This window comes from Trematomus bernacchii, unplaced genomic scaffold (genome assembly GCF_902827165.1).
Source record: "Trematomus bernacchii unplaced genomic scaffold, fTreBer1.1, whole genome shotgun sequence".
Classification (NCBI taxonomy): Eukaryota; Metazoa; Chordata; class Actinopteri; order Perciformes; family Nototheniidae; genus Trematomus; species Trematomus bernacchii.
Window position 1 is genome coordinate 3574000 of NW_022987950.1, and position 15388 is coordinate 3589387.

General features: G+C 42.6%; 1 long non-coding RNA gene and 1 other non-coding gene across 2 annotated transcripts; both read right to left on the bottom strand.

Moving 5' to 3' along the window:
* Positions 1-405: 405 nt before the first annotated feature.
* LOC117470819 lies at positions 406-6458 on the bottom strand. The gene is made up of 7 exons (XR_004554732.1): positions 6374-6458; positions 5531-5584; positions 1959-2042; positions 1464-1518; positions 1243-1291; positions 835-1008; positions 406-602 (listed from the first exon to the last, which is right to left on the bottom strand). It is a non-coding gene; the product is annotated as an uncharacterized LOC117470819 (long non-coding RNA).
* On the bottom strand, positions 1727-1921 carry LOC117470866. Its single transcript, XR_004554743.1, has one exon. It is a non-coding gene; the product is annotated as a small nucleolar RNA SNORA74 (small nucleolar RNA).
* Positions 6459-15388: the final 8930 nt, after the last annotated feature.

Below are 15388 nucleotides of genomic sequence, written 5' to 3' on the forward strand. Positions count from 1 at the left end.
ACATTGGGGCTGATGTTTGGATATTTTACACGACACTCACTGTAAAGCAGACAATGACAGTCCTACAAATCATTGAGTTCTGGCTAGCCAACTTAACACATTACAAAAACGTAGCTTTGAAAAGGCAAAGAAAAGCCAGCCTACCGAGTGTATCTAGTTCTACACTTGACACAATGAAAAGACTGAAGCCATAATAGACAGCCTGATCCCTGCTGCACCAGAAGACAGCTTCCTTCAGAACCATCAACACAGGTTTACTTTACCATGTCCCACACACTGCTGCCACTAACACTATCAGTACCAGATGTGGAACAACAGTCCAGAAGGAACCAGGACCTGTTTAGATGTAGCACCTCATTTAAGACACTCAACTTTTAGACTCACAAATCAGACCAGACAACAGAGTTGATGCTAGAGCATATATTTGAATATGTGTACACGATACAAACATTCAGACATTTCACAGTTGTTTATACAGGACAATCATCTCCTGTAGATAAGGTAGGCAATTCCTTTAGGACATTTAAACCCAATGTTTAAGTCCTGTTCACAGCCTCAGTGCTGGACCATGGGGGGCCGGCAGGTGGACTGACGCCATCACACTGAAACACAAAGCACAGTATCAGCAGACAGCCTGCAGAAATAGTTTAATGTAAAACATTACAGAAGTTTGTATCAGGTCTTAAGTCAGGCTCTAGTAAATTGTTTTCACTGAATCTGTGCCAAAGTCCTGAGCTTTCTCTTCCAATGTTAAAATTCGACAGCAGAGATGAAGGCTCTGCCATGAGAGTACACATTGGTTTACAGTACACACTGATACTGAGCTGCACTTACTATCCAGGCTTAGTCCAGTCAGGTCCTGCTGCTCCTCAGAGAAGACTAGTGTTAGTCAAAGCAGCTCAGTGCTGTCCTCTGCTGACAGGACTTAAACTAATGTTTAAGTCCTGTTCACAGCCTCAGTGCTGGAGCACTGGGGGGGGCGGCGGCAGGTGGACTGACGCCATCACACTGAAACACAAAGCACAGTATCAGCAGACAGCCTGCAGAAATAGTTTAGTGTACAACATTACAGAAGTTTGTATCAGGTCTTAAGTCAGGCTCTAGTAAATTGTTTTCACTGAATCTGTGCCAAAGTCCTGAGCTTTCTCTTCCAATGTTAAAATTCCACAGCAGAGATGAAGGCTCTGCCATGGCAGTACACACTGGTTTACAGTACACACACTGATACTGAGCTGCACTTACTATCCAGGCTTAGTCCAGTCCAAGTCAGGTCCTGCTGCTCCTCGGGCTCCTGAGAGAAGAAGAGTGTTAGTCGAAGCAGCTCAGTGCTGTCCTCTGCTGACAGAGGGCTGCTATGCTCAGGGTTAATGGTTCACCATGGTTTTGTCTGCATGATGTGTTACATTGTTAGTCATCATTGCATGAGACTCAGTTCAATATTTTGAACAGGTTCAGTCACTCACCTTCAGTCAGCAGCATGATGCGAGCCCCTCACTGAGCAGCCTCTAGGGGCTCCACCTGCAACACAAAGGAAACAAGTCTTTAACTAATGATGTAAATTAGTTCAGATCAATTTATCCAATTAAAATATAAAGCGTGCAAAGTACAGTGTTTTGCAGCTTGACCATTGAGCCATGTTTACTGCAATTTATAGTTCATATATATATCTGCATTTTTAACTCTTAAATGGGACTTGAACAGCACCCGAGTGGTGTGTCAGTATGAGGGTGTGCGGCCCCGCACTAGGCCGGCCCTGCGTGAGTGCAGGACAGGCCACTCTCGTGGGGCCCGGCTCTGCAGCCGCTCAGCAGCAACAGCCTCTAAAACAGAGTCTGCGCACTGAGAGCAGCACAGAGCCTTTCTCTGCCAGCACTGTAACACCGAGGCAGACACACAGCCTGTCAGCTGACTTAGTGCTGGGGGGTGACACCATGAAGTGATGATGAATCAGTGTTTACCTGCAGTCCCAGAGGCAGCACCGTCAGCAGCTCCATCCCAGAGCTGCCACTTGGACATGGTTGTAGGTCAAGATGTGGGCATGTCTGCAAGGGAAACATCAGTATCACTTGGTGCCCAATGATGAAGGCCACAGTAGTGGAGAGATGATAGCAGCTCATTATTTTACATTCTAAAAAAGGAGTCTGAGTTTAGAGTTGGTATGATTTCTGGCAGCATATGCTGATGGCAAATGAGCAGAGCTGCAAGTCCCGACTACACACGGCTGTTTTAAGCAGATATATCTGTCTGTTAAGCTAAGGTGTTCAGTTTTTAAACAAACTAAAAATTGTTAACGTGTATATAAATAATATTACATAAGCCGCGTTCACACCGGAGTACTTTCACCGTACTTTTCGCGTTTTAGTTCCGTGAGTCGCGTTCACACCAAAAATCGTACTTAATCTCGGGTACTTTTACCCCCATTTTTAGAGCCAACTCAGAGAGCGTACTTTTCTGTGGGTGAAAAGTGCTCCAAAAGTGCCCCAGTGCTGATTGGCTGGGCGAATTGCAAACCACGCCCGTACAACTCTGAAAATGTTGTGTAGAGCCGCCATTGTTTTTCCTCGCTACAAAAACACAACGCTCCGTGCGTTGTGTTTGTTTTTGAAAGCAGTTATGGCAAGCATCAAGAAATGATGATGAGGAGGTGTCGGCGCTTCTGGAGATCTACGCAGAGGACGCGACCCAGGGAATGCACTGAAGCCAGTTCAGTAGCTTTCACTCGACCTGGGAATGTGCACAGCCCCACGGCTAAAAATAAAGAAACTCGGGCAGGACTACAAACGGCGGATTCAGTGGCCAACGATGACGACCACGACGAAGGTAAAATCAACTACATGCACTGGGGTTTTAATCTGCACAATAATGGTCTCAGATGTACTTTTATTTGCTCAGTAGATCAAGCTAGCCATGCTAGCCATAATAGGCTAACACCGGCCCCGAGCACACACACACTGTAACTTTGTCTTGAAAGAACGTTGCGCATCGAACTGATGTTCACAATCATGTTTATTTCATAATATTCATCATATTTTATGTTTAACTTGCCTCAACAACATTAAACAAAGTTCAAGCATACATGAAGCACTCTTCAAAAAGGAACAATCCTCCGTGTTTGAACCTCTTAAATCGCTGCATAGCCGATTTATTTGGACTGGATTATCCCAGAGGGTCTAAACATTCTTTATAACACAGTTTCAGATTTGTGAAACCTTAATTCTATTTGTGAAAATACCAAAAACACATTCCTAGTATGTTGTAAAACTACATGGCGACTAAACTTGTATATTGCTTATTTTCCCCTCTTAGGAAAGCGGACACGGGATGCGAATTTCTTTGACACCGCCCAGGCGTTGGAGGACCGGCGTGCCGTGGTGAATGAGTCGCTGCGTGGAGATCAGATGGTGCTGTTCACCAAGGCCCAGGAAACGGAGGACAAGATGCTCACCTCGATGGAGCGCCAGGCAGAAGTGTTCAAGCAGCAGATGGAGCGCCAGCAGCACCAGGATGAAGTGTGGGCGCTGCGCCATGAGGAAGCGTCGGCGCAGCGGCAGGATGAGCGACAAACTGCATTTAATAACAGTTTATTTGGTATAGTTTTTGTAAATACTGACACACGACACACAACGTTGCACTAAGGTGTGCATGCTGCTGAGAATATCCCTACACCTGGGACAGTTTATTTTATATTGTTATGACTTTATTTTATATATAATGTTTACTGACATGTACAACTGACACTTTATTTACATTTAAAATTGTTCTATTTAATGTTATGTCTTGAGAGTGCAATAAAGAAAACCGACATGGCGATTAAGCTTATTTCTCCTGACACTTTATCTTTTGTGACCTGTGTAGCATCCTATACATCACATGTAAGTGATTATTCTGATACCATCATGTTTCATCGGTTATAAACTGGCAAAGCTTTATTTGTCATTTATTTATCATCAATGTTGCAACCTTGTGGGGGAATGGCAGGGGCACATACACAAATATGACAATTTATATCATTTTAAATATTATTTGACCTAAACTTTTAATTCCCCCCCATTTCACACAACACAACATGGAGTCCACTATGGGCCAAAACTAACATGTATGTTTGCATAGTGTTTATGGCAGACGGATGCAGTGGGTCTCAGGAAGATATATAATAAAGGTGGGTTTGCTGCTGAGACTCCCTACAGCTGGGAGTTTATTTTATATTGTTATTACTGTTATTATATAGTACAACTGACACTTTATTTTATATTGACAATGTTTACTGACATGTACAACTGACACTTTAGTTACATTTAAAATATTTCTATTTAATGTTATGTCTTGAGAGTGCAATAAAGAAAACCGACATGGCGATTAAACAGATCCTGTATCAGTTTTTCTTCTTCTCTTGTTTTGTAGCGGGTTGCAAACAACTTTAAGGTGCTTACCGCCACCTACTGTACTTGTAATCTTCCCTCAGGGAAAAGTACTCCGGTGTGAACGCGATCTGTACTAAGTACCCTGGGGTTAAAAGCGCCAGGGCTCTAATGGCGCATTTCCATTGCAGCGCGTAGCTCGCTTTAAGCGTGCCGTGTCGTGCCGTCCCCTTTTTTGGTTGTGCTTCCACTAGGCCTCGTTCCGGCGCGGCACGGCGCGGGGCCACTTTTTCCCCTCTTTTCTGGCCCTAGAAAATTGTGGTTCTATCGGGGCCAACAAACAGGGCTGAGTCGGGCTGAGTATGCTAAACTAGAGAGGAGCGCTGGCAAGAGGGCTAGAACTACAACAAGATGGACATATTTGACCGTGATTTAATTGTAATACACGTTTCAAAATGATGCCGAAGTAACAACATACTGATACCGGTTAGTAAAACCATGAATTAATGCTTTGTCAAGTCTGCAGACAGACGGCAGGCGAAAAACCTTTTAAAATTCGTGTTTTTCTAGATGGAGATTGGCTAAGCTAACGCAGTATATGCCCCGACCGTCCACACTCACAACAACGGCCTATACAGACATAAATACAGCAGCGACTGTATTCACCATGACACAGGCAGTCTGTGGTGTGTACTTGTTTAACTTTTGTCGAGTTTCTGAACATATATAAGGAGCTGTGAGCTCTGAGTGCTCACAGCTAACGGCTGTGTTGTGTTTCTGGATTTCTCATTGAAGATGACGTCACGGCTCCGCCTACACTGCGTTACTATAGTAACTACCCCAGTTCCTAAACTGTAATGGAAGCGCAGCATGAAGTGAGTCGGCCCTGTTAAGGCCCAACGCGGCCAAGCCGTACCGAGCCGTACCGAGTGTGGCCGAGGCCGACCGTGTAGTGGAAATGCGCCATTAGTGCCGGAACTAAGTACAGGAAAGTACTTGGTGTGAACGCGGCTCTTGTCTCTACATTAACACAATTAAAGGATTAGCCTGCTTTACCACATTTAAATATTCCCGATGATGCTTTAGCATAGGTTTACACGACGCATACTCAATGCAGTTCCATTTAAAATCGGTACATTTGCAGAGCATGGTGAAGTTCAAGACATACACACCTGTTTTGAGCCCACGGAGCGAGCGCTGTCATGTGATTTTCATCGTCAATATGCCTATAATGAGAAAAACAACAGATTAAACACATAGCCAACAAAATAAAAAGCAGTACAAAATATTAAGCTACTTTACTCTCTACTCACTGAAACTGCAGCATTGATCTACCCTAATGATATGAATTGGAACGTGCGCTCTGCACTGAAACAGTTTACTGAAGACTAATTTAAGACGGAATTGAAGTACTGTGCCTGCACCGACACCAGAGGGCGCCATAACTGGCAAACTTGAGTGTTTACCACTGTGCCCAAACAAGCCATTTTTTATATATACACACCACATGTAGGACTTATTTCCTGAATAATTCTTAATTTAAAAAAAAAAAAAAAAAGTTTCATGTTCTGAGAAATGATGCACTATGCATATAATTACCTTCAAACTATTCTGAGAAAAACGAATTGATCAGCAGAACTGACCGATTTTTAAGGTGTGCTTAGAGCAATTCAAAATGGAAACTAAAACGATGGTAGCAGCTACCATTAAAATAAAGCTCGTGTTTGACTGAAACACGTGTTCATGTTGTAACGTGGAGCCAGCAGCAGTCCTTATTTAACTCACGTGCTTGTGTTTGCACTTCAGTGTGGCTTTTTGAAGTAGTAACATAACTAGCTATTAATGACGGACAAATAGATCACATGCACGCGTCCTTTTGCAATGAAATGCCCAACTTTAACTGCGTCACACTACGCTAACTGCTCACTCTGTAGTGCTGATTGCTGATGTAACTACAGCCAACAGCGGGAGTTCTAACAGTTTCCAAACCAAACACGTGTTCAATAAGTACTCACGTCAGCAGACACCAGCTAGGGCTCGTCCGCAGAGCAAAGTTCTTCACCAGACTGAGAGACTGAGCGGAAGTCTCGCTGAGACTTATATAGGGCTTATGCCGCGGTGCATTTTGGGAGGGGAGGGGAAGCTCGCCCAAAGATCGTCTTTTGAGCAGAGCTACCACTAGGCTGTCCTCCTCTTAACAACAAAACATCTTACAGAACTCCAATTATTTCTCCAAATAATTTTACGCTACATTTGAAATAAAATGTAGCATTGAATAGAATTCCTTTATTGTAATTTTACAAGTACAACATTGCATTGCTTTTTATATTTTGTAATGTATTTGGAAAAATAATTGGAGTTCTGTCATTTATTTCCAACTCATTAGTTCAGAAAAATATTATGTGATTGATAATGATTAATAGTAGTTGAATAACTTGCCGTAATGACTTTTTCCTTCACTGAAAGATTATGCAGAGGATTCTGACGATTTGTTAATTTGTGATAACTTCTGTATATTTATCTGAAAATGTTATATTGACCAGGGAATTTAACATGTGGCCACACACAGCTCCAACACCATCGTGAAGTTTGCTGATGACACGACCGTCATCGGCTAGATCACAGACGATGATGAGACGGCGTACAGAGAGGTCGAAAACCTGACATCTTGGTGCCAGGATAACAACCTCCATCTCAACATCAGCAAAACAAAGGAGCTGATTGTGGATTACAGGAAGCAGCCATGGATGTATAATAAGAACTGGATACAGCGTGGGAGGCGGGGCCTCATTCATTCCTATGAGAGTTGCTCAATCGCGCATGATGACAAAATGGCCCAACTTTTGAGAGAGCGAAACGTCACAGATTACCCGGCATGCCTGAGAAGTACCCGTATGTGCGCTCATAGCGCATGCGCAACTTTAAACATGCCCCCCCAAAATGCTCGTTCACATCAAGCACGTCAATTTGCGTACACGTAACAGCACCGCGCGTTCATGACAGCATGGTAATGGGTTGTTATGATGGATTTGATATTAACGACGAGGCGGCAGTTAGCAGCTAGCGGCTAGCTAGTAATTATGCTAATTTACACATCAGTCGTTATGTACTTTTATATTACGCTGATGTAACAGGATCTAGTGATATCCAAGCAACAGAGCTTAATTTAGCATGATACTTGTGTGGGTTGTAGCCTACATGAAACCACTTGGTAATATATAAAAATATATGTATTTTGAGTTATGATCAATTGTGATTTAAATCTTTATCATTGTTCATTGTATATGTAAGTTATTTATATGTATGTAAGTTTTGTCTCGTGTGTATGTACTGTTTGTGATCGTTGTTGTGTCCTCACTCGTGGCCTGCACCTTGACGTGGTGAGTGGGCTTTAAACTAAGACAGGCCATTTATGTTTGAAATATCATGCTAACAAACCTGCAATTACAGAATTGAATGATAGTGGTTATATATGTTCATGTCTTGCTGACATTATTTGTTATCCTTTTCCGCATAGCCTCTCAGATGGATTCCTGTTTCATCTGTTGGTGTGCCACTGTCCAGTGTCTGCCGGCTGGCTCCCTCTCAGAAAAGTGCCATCTTCTGTCAACAGGAAGAACTGAGCCTCCCAACCAGCATTCTGACCATGAGTCTGACTCACTAAATGAAGCTCAGCGCAAGTTCTTTCAGGAAGACTGGGTATGTATACATTCACTCCGCAGCTGCTTATAATCAGCTCATCACAGGCGTTCTCTTTAACCTATTACATTCACCTCATTCTCCAGCAGCCAATCACCGAGCTGCAGCCAAACTTTAAAATGGTTCTCCTCTCTCCTGCAGTCAGCTGTGATTTCAGGTGTTCATGCTGCCGCCCGCCTCCTCCCCATCCACCTCCTCCCCATCCACCTCTTCTCCACCCACCTCCGTTCATCATATCCAGAGCCAGGAGAGCTAATCCAAAGACCTCATCACACCTCCTCTTCATCCCATCTCCTCATCAAATCCAGATCTTCATCATCATCACCAGTGTCTAGACCCCGGGGAGGTTCCCTATATGCTCACGGCTGCATTTCCCCCTTTAGATATAAGATTTCAGGATCGGGGTCTAATCGCCAAAGACTTAACATTTATCATATGACATGTGTCAATAAATGTTCTTTAAACAAAATGAAGTCTCTCCTGATTTAACTGTCTGGACCCCATCCTCAACTTTTTTTCAAACCACAACATGCCTTCAGAGGGCTTTCCTGTTGATCATAATTGGTGGATCTTTTAATCTAATAATTGCAATCAATATTATATATATTACCTTTTGATCTATATAAATTGTATTTACATTTGTTGTCACTATTTTTTCCACCTAGTTCTACAATGCCAGCCATAAGAGGTATACATTTCTTATTTTTGTGAATTTCTATATAAAATGCTGATTTTCTACCTGAAAATGCTTATGTATTTTTAATTACATTTTCGTAGAGCTTTGACTTTTTCAGCTGAATAAATATTATAACTAGATGGTTTTGTTCAGCATTGCCAGCTTCACTTTTGAGCTTTATGTTGTGCCCAGCATTCTCCTGTGCTCTGAAATCAAAATGTGGATAAGCATAACACAACACTAAAATAAACACTACAATACAACTTGTTATTTGACACACACAAGGTTGTTCATTTGTGTGTATAAATATAAAACACAGGCTATATATATATATATATATATATATATATATATATATATATATATATATATACATATACAAGTATAATTAATACAACTGTTAATTTGATTAGAGCTTTGACACATATATCTTTATTTATATATGTATAAGTATGACGACTTCCTCGGGCGATATCATGGTATAGCTAATTAATCTGGGTCAAAACGTGTTGTGCCCACATGCAAAGGTTTGTAAACTCTGGTTATCCCTGCGTGGTATTATAGTAATAGCAAACAGCAACGTTCAACTCCTTTAATGGTATATTGCAAGTGCAATAAGAAGCTACAGGGACGTTAATCTACGTCGGTAATATTAACTTTATTTAATACAAGATTTACATCATACAGCCCATGTAGTATAATATTTTACAAATGATGAATTACAGCAAACATGTGCAATATATCCATTATTACAGCTCCGTGGGCTGGCAGTAAGGCGATATGGGTCCGTTCTTATCCATGGGTAAAGATAAACTCATGTGGTGCTGAACACGTCACATCACATGAACGTGCCGGGCGGCGCGGTCCCGTGGGTTAGATGCGCGTTCATAATACAGAGGGAAATAACTCTCAGAATAACGTTATTAGCACATTTTTACAACTTGAGGAACGAATGTTTTTAATAAGGGCTATACAAGTGTTCATACTGGGTAGTTTATTTAGTTTAAAAAAAATTATCCAACGAGTTACAGACCACTCTTTCCCCATGTAAGTCAATGGGAAAAAGTGTTTCCGGGCCTGGCAACCAAAAGGAAGTGTAGTACCGCCGTTTGGCCAGCACGAATATTTTCATCAGAGTCCGGCGCACTTCCTGGGGGCTTGGAAGCAGCAGGGAGAGGGACACGCCCCCATCGCCATCAATGGGACTACGGTGGAGAGAGTCAGCAGCTTCAGGTTCCTTGGGGTCCACATCACTGAGGACCTGACATGGACTCTTCACACCACCACCATCACCAAGAAAGCTCGACAGCGGCTCTTCTTCCTCCGCAGGCTGAGGAGGTTCAAAATGGATTCCAGGATACTCTGCAACTTCTACAGGTGCACGATAGAGAGTATCCTGACTGGCTGCATCACGGCCTGGTACGGCAGCTGCACCGACCTCAATCGTAAGGCTTTACAGAGGGTGGTGAAAACTGCACAGCACATCACCAGGACGGAGCTGCCATCCATGGAGGACCTTTACTCCCAGCGGCTCAGGAAGAAATCACTACGGATTATCAAAGACCCCCATCACCCCAGCCACAAACTGTTCTTTCTGTTGCCGTCTGGCAGACGTTACCGCAGCATCCTGGCAAAGACAAGAAGATTCGGAGACAGTTGCTTCCCGCGGGCAGTGAAACTGTTAAACAATTGAACTGCTGAAACAACTTCAAAAACATTTATCTGCTACTCAGTAATATGTATCTAATATCTAATATATATCATTCCAATAACTTGTATATAGACTCGTACTGCACTATTCCACATGCTCACTTTATTTTATAACAATTTTTCTTTTTGTATTGCTCTTGCTATCTGTATTGTTATTATGTTGCATTGTTGGAGAAGCCTGTGACATAAGATTTTCAACAACATAATTACTCTGTAGCTATGTCAGTTTGACAATAAAGAACCTTGAACCTTGAACCTTGATTAAATGAAATATGCTTTTCAAAATATCCAAAATATTATATTATTACACAACATTCGGCTAATGTTTCTTAGAATCAAAGCATTGTGTCACAGAATGGAAGACAAAGGTAACTTTTTTCCTGCTTTATGTCAGATCTTGTTTGTTACATCACATCCAGAAAATTACAAAGATACCTGATGAACAGTAAAGGAAACAAAGGAGCAAAAGGTCATAGCCAATGAAGATGGCAAAGACTTTAACATGTTGGGATAAAAACGTTTTCAAGAGTTCTATACCTAGAAATATTATGGTCGCAAAAATCAGTGTTAATTGTCCCCTACCTACTTAAAATAATTTCAACACACTTGTTTGTAAAGACTAGTACAGGTAACATTTACTTCAGGATGCTTTAGTATCCTCTCAAAGCAATTAAGCACAATATCATTTATTTGTACTTACAACAAGACTCACTAGACTTCAAATCTAAATATTAGGTAAGGTCTGCAGTTTCTGCAGTGTGGGTAATGTAGTCAGAAGGTCATCACAGCTGGAACAGTTGAGGTGTAGTTTGAAGAGTGCACATTCCTGAGAGAGAATATACATTTACTTTTAGCTCATGTATTTAGACGTTTTGTAAAGCTAATTAACACACACACAGACTTTTAATGCGACAACAATAGCAGCATTGCTAACTGACAATAACATTGACGTCGGACTATAAGACATTAAGCCTTCAGGATATCTTGAGAAAATGGAAAAAGGGGAAACAAAAATTATGGTATGGAAACAGATGTTGCCTCTACCGGAGGTTGTTGGTTCTCATTCAGGGTGAAAATGTAAAGTTGCTTCATTTACTACACTTTATAGAAAAGCGATTGACATATTTATTATTATTATTTGTTATTTGTCTAACTTTGCTCTGTGTTTCACTATGGGAAATGCTCCCGCGTGACCAACTATGGAAGCTCCAATGACACAACGTCTGTCAGTGACAGACAGGTCGAACTGTACCGGTGGCACGGCCCTCATATTAATACAGATTGACCGCCCCTTCTAAAATCATTCTCACTTTTTTCCCGTGAAGAAACTTTAAGCTCCCTTAGCTTATCTTGGCTATCTTGGGTATAGAGAGGCGAAGTCCCTCCCTTTCCGGTGGACCTCCATGGGACCTTATTTCGGAAAAATGATGTATTGAAGTCAATGGAGAGAGAAAAGTTATCTTTCGATCCCGTTTGAATTGTGCCACGAATTACACATGTTTTTCAATTTAAAAGATAATTTTGCAAGTAAAAAAAAAAATGTTTTGCCGTAAAACGTTGAAGTAATGGCGCGTTTCCACTACAGCGCGGAGCACGGTTTAAGAGGGCTGTGACGTCAGCGGCCCGTCTTTGGTTGCGTTTCCACTTGGCCTAGTACCGGCCGGCGGGTCCTATTTCACAGTTTTTCTGGCCTCATAAAATCGCGGGTCTAGGGCCAGAGACAACGAGGCTGAGTCGGGCTGAGTATGCTAAACTAGAGAGAGCATCGCTGGCAAGGGGGCTACAACTACAACAAGATGGACATATTTGACCGTGATTTAATTGTAATACACGTTTCAAAATGATGCCGAAGTAACAACATACTGATACCGGTTAGTAAAAACCATGAATTAATGCTTTGTCAAGTCTGCAGACAGACGGCAGGCGAAAAACCTTTTAAAATGCGTGTGTTCTAAATGGAGATTGGCTAAGCTAACGCAGTATATGCTCCGACCGTCCACACTCACAACAACGGCCTATACAGACATAAATAAAGCAGCGACTGTATTCACCATGACACAGGCAGTCTGTGGTCTGTACTTGTTTAACTTTTGTCTAGTTTCTGAACAGATATGAGGAGCTGTGAACTCTGAGTGCTAACAGCTAACGGCTGTGTTGTTTTTCTGGGGTTCTCTGAAGATCACGTCACGGCTCCGCCTACACTGCGTTACTATAGATACTACCCCAGTTCCTAAACTGTAATGGAAATGCGCCATAAAGTGAGCCAGTCCTAACGAGGCCCAGCCATACCGAGCGAGGCCGTGTAGTGGAAATGCGCCATAAGACTGTGAAACCGCTCAATGAACTACATCTCTGGTCTCCCACAACAACACACGTCACCAAGATGGCCGTCACTACTGTCTTGCCAAACAAGGGATTGACTACCCTCACTATCACCACAATGAAACACGTCCAGAAGAATGTCATGCAAAGCTGCCTGCCTGCCTGCCTTCTTTCGATTCTCCCTGCTGCCTGATCTTTTTAATGTTCAATGTTAACCATTTGTGCAGATAGCATGAAGTAGGGGGCATCCGGGCTTAAACGGTGTATTATAGAATGATCACACCAGTGTGACTGTACTCTTCAAAGGGTTCACGAAATATGACTACTACTCTTACTCTTTAACATGTTGGGTTACTTAATGTTACTTCATGTTAAGGCTAATAAAAATGACACGGCTAACTAATGCTAACTAACGTGCTTGCTACTAGCTAGTTAGCTAACTTGATCCAGCCACTCCTGGTCCTTTCATTAGACGGGAAGCAAAAGAACGATCAAGACCGCAGGTATGATTACAACCTGGTACAAAGCACACAGGCAACTTGTTAAAGTTATCTTATCTTAGCTGTCTCTTATATTTAGAGGAGGAAAACAATTATGACATCAGTTATGACATCACTTACGCGACTCTGGGATTTGTAGTCTTTCTAGTTGCGTATTTTTCATAGTCTTATAACTGATAACTGATGTCATAATTGTTTTCCTCCACTAAATATAAGAGATAGCTAAGATAAGATAACTTTAACAACGTGGAAGGAGCCAAGTGGCCGGATACCCATATACGTGCTACGCTGCTACACAGTGTCGGAACCGAAGCACAGAGGATTTTCTACACATTGACTGAAACGGGAACTACATACAACCATGCCGTGACTGCACTACGGCCGCATTTCGTGCCGAAGGTAAACGTAATTGCGGAGAGACACAAGTTCCGCCAACGAGCCCAGAGACATGATGAAACAATTGCACAGTACGTCTCTGCGCTACGCGAAATGCTCGTTTTGTGTGAATTTGGAAATGCAGAACAGGATATGCTGCGTGATCAGATTGTGGAAAAAGCCTACAGTGGACGCATACGTGAACGCTTGCTGCTAGAAGACAAACTGACACTGGATAAAGCCATTCAGATTGCAAATCAGGTGGAAACGGCGGCGCGCAACGTGACCGAGTTCTCCAACAGTGAAGTGCCTGAGAGAGATCAGCGCACCACCAAAAAGGTGAGAGAAAGTCTGAGCAAGTACGAAGATGTTACAGATGTGATTCAGATAAACATATGGCCAATTCCACACAATGCCCTGCTACAAACAAAATATGCAAATCCTGTGGAAAAACTGGGCATTTTGCCAAAGTGTGTCGTTCAGAACAAAAACGTGAAGTGAGGGAGGTTGTTTTTCCAGAACTGACTGTTTTATTGCTGAATGATACTGCCCCAAAAGAGAAGAAAATAATGTGCACTGTAGATTTGGGACTTTCTCCTGCTAACCAGTCATTTGAGATGACAGTAGATACTGGTTCTTCAGTGTCACTGCTGCCTGCTCATGTGTACGAGACCTACTTCAGTCACATACCACCGAAACCTACAAAGGTTCCTCTAGTCACATACTCAAGACAGAGAATCCCAGTACTAGGGAAACTGCATTTACGTGCATTCCATGACGGAAATACTGCCTCAGCTACCCTTTTCATTGTGAAGTCAGGTTCAATACTGCTGGGCCTGGACCTGTTTGAGGCACTGGAAATGGTCATCATGAGAAACAGAGTGGTACTGAAGTCAGAGCAGACAGTCAGAGAGATAACAAGTAAAAGTGAAAGATGATGTGAAGCTTTGCAGCAGAAATTGAGAAGGCTTCCGTTCTCAGTCAGAGATGCTGTTTCTGCAGAGTTAAAGCGCCTTCTTGATGCTGACATCATTGAAAAAATAGATGCCTCTCCCTGGGTATCACCGATCGTTGTGACTCAACGAAAGAACTCATCTAAAATAAGGATGTGTACAGACCTCAGGGAGCCTAACAAGGCCGTCATAATGGATTGCTACCCCATTCCACACATGGAGGAGCTCTTCTCAGAACTCAGAGGAGCTACCATATTCTCAACCCTCGACCTGGCAAATGCATACTACCAGCTTCCACTGCATGAGGACAGCAGAGATCTGACTGCTTTCATTACTCATGAGGGACTCTTCAGGTACAAGCACGTTTGCTATGGGCTAGCATCAGCACCCTCAGCGTTTCAGAAGATGATGTCCATGGTGCTGAACGATTTACCTGGAGTGCAGGTATATCTGGATGATATCATCGTTTACTCCTCATGCCGTGCTGAGCATGAAACCCGCCTGAAAGCAGTACTGTACCGACTGCAGGAAGCTGGACTAAGTCTTAACACAGATAAATGCAAATTATAGGACAAATTAACGTATCTAGGACACAGCATAAGCAAGGAAGGTCTGCTGCCAAACGATGACCACATTGCAGCTATTCGGGATGCTCCATCACCCAGTGATCCAGCGACTCTCAGGTCTTTTCTTGGCCTAACATCGTGGTACTCCAAGTTCATACAGAACTATGCAACTGTGGTGGAACCAATGAGAGATGTGCTACGCAGAGCTACATTCACATGGACTGATGAG